A 2,500-nucleotide genomic window follows, 5' to 3' on the forward strand; every position below is an offset into this window, starting at 1 on the left:
AACTGACACTCATCCACCATCAAATTATACAACTCCCGCTCCCTCCATACTCAGTGACTGCCGATATCCATCCTCCTCCTACTCATATTCCCCCTACACCCAATCCTCCTACCCCATCCCAACAAAACCCATCCCCCCCGACTCCAGTCCCACCTACATTAACCCTCCCACTATCCCCTCTATCCCTTCCACTCCCTCCTGGATACACAGGCGAATCCCTTATATCACAAGTTCCTTCTTACCCAGACCCTCTACCTCCTAACACCCCTCCTGATACAACACCACCTTCTCAACCTCATTCTTTATCCCACCCTCTAACACATTCCCCTTCAAATTCTCCAACACGTACTACAATCGTTATCACTAAATCAACGAAAGTACAACTATCCTTCATTGGAATATTCGAGGTTTCCGCTCTCACAGACCCGGCCTCCGTCATATCCTCTCCTCTTATAACCCATCCATTATATGCCTTCAAGAGACTCTTCTTACACAGTCTCCAATACCAATCCCCACACTCCCTTTATGTCTCGTCCATACTTATCAACCAGAAAACACCTTATGTCATACCTCTCTTTCAAACCACTGTCCCTTGTACAGTTATTCGTATCTTTCTTCGCCGCTGGATCACAGTGATTTCAGTCTACTCCCCTTCCCACCCCATTGACTTTGTTGCTTTTGAAAACCTAATTTCCCAACTTCAATCACCTTTCCTCATAGTAGGTGATTTTAACTGCCGCCACACTCTTTGGGGTGATTCTATCACCAACACCCGTGGCCAAGCTCTAGAGCGCTTCCTCTCCACAGCTGATCTTATTATTCTAAATTCAGATCGCCCCACACACTTTGATACACGCACGCAGTCTTCTTCATGCATTTACCTCTCTCTATGCCCCCCTTCTCTTCATTTAGATTTCCTCTGGTCAGTTCTAGACCACTTTCCCTATAGTGACCACTTCCCAGTTCTCCTTTCTCCAACTTCATATGTACCACTTCCAATCTCCCAACGCTGGTGCTTTGATAGAGCCGACTGGCGTACTTTCACTTCACTCTCTGATATTCATACCCCTCCATCCTCCCTCTCATCCGTATCAGAAATTATAAAAGATTTCATAACTACAGTCCTAAGAGCTGCCCATACAGCTATCCCTCGAACCTCAAGACCCCAAATCAACTATCAGCTCTTATCTCCTTTAAAAGAGCATCTGCCTGTCTTCGTCGTACAATCCGGAATAGTAAAACAAATAGCTGGTGAAATTATGTTTCCTCAATTACATCCTCTACATCTCTCTCATATGTTTGGCGCCGGATCCATAAACTATCAGGCAAACATCCCCCCCATCCAGCCCCCGTCCTCCATATTCGAGATACCCTCATCTGATCCTCCCGAAGTCGCTAATGAACTGGGTGATTATTTCAGCCAGGTCAGTACTGGTTCTCACCTTTCTCCACACTTCTCTTCTATTAAAACCATCAGGGAACGTACTCCCATTATCTTCACCCTATCCTCTGCTGAGTCCTATAATGCTCCCTTTTCTTCCTCTGAACTCAGTGTTGCCCTAAAATCGTGCCGCAACACTCATGAAGGCCCTGACGGTATTCACTACCGTATGCTCTGACAACTCCCATCTTCCTCCTTATCCTTCCAATTAACAATTTACAACCACATATGGACATCAGGAAATTTTCCTTCTCATTGGCAAGAAGCTCTTATCCTCCCCTTCTGAAACCCAATAAATCGGGTACCCTTCCTCAAGACTATCGCCCCATCGCATTAACTAGCTGCCTATGCAAACTACTAGAGCGAATGGTTAACTTCCGCTTAATGTGGTATCTTGAATCCCACAATCTTATCTCTCCTTCCCAGTTTTGGTTTTCGCCGTGCAAGGGGGTCAGCAAAGCTGACCCCCTTGCTCATTTTGAGACATATATTACATTCACATTTGCACGCCATGCATCCTTGCTAGCTATGTTTTTTGACCTAGAAAAAACATATGATACGACATGGAGGTACCATATTCTCCAACAATTGTCCTCTCTAGGCATACGGGGAAACATGGGTGTCTTCATAAAATCTTTCCTCTCCCAACGCACTTTCCAGGTCAAAATTGTTTCTGCCACATCATCTTTCTTTCCTCAAATTGAAGGCGTCCCACAAGGTAGTGTGCTTAGTACCACCTTATTCCTTCTTGCTGTAAATGACATTGCCTCAGTTCTACCACCAGGAGCCCGGTCATCACTCTATGTTGATGATTTAACCATCTATGCCTCTGGCACATCCATACCAAATCTCTACCAATTTCTTCAATCTGCAATATCATCAGTTTCCTCCTGGGCCACAAACCATGGCTTCCGCTTTTCTACCTCCAAATCGTTCTCCATTCTTTTCTCTCGCACACGTGTAGGTTCTCTACCTTCACTCTTCTTATATGACACTCCACTCCAACACCGTTCCTCTGGTTAATTCCTAGGCGTCATTTTTGACTCCAAACTATCCTGG

This window comes from Penaeus chinensis, chromosome 27, assembly GCF_019202785.1.
Source record: "Penaeus chinensis breed Huanghai No. 1 chromosome 27, ASM1920278v2, whole genome shotgun sequence".
In the NCBI taxonomy this organism is placed as follows: Eukaryota; Metazoa; Arthropoda; class Malacostraca; order Decapoda; family Penaeidae; genus Penaeus; species Penaeus chinensis.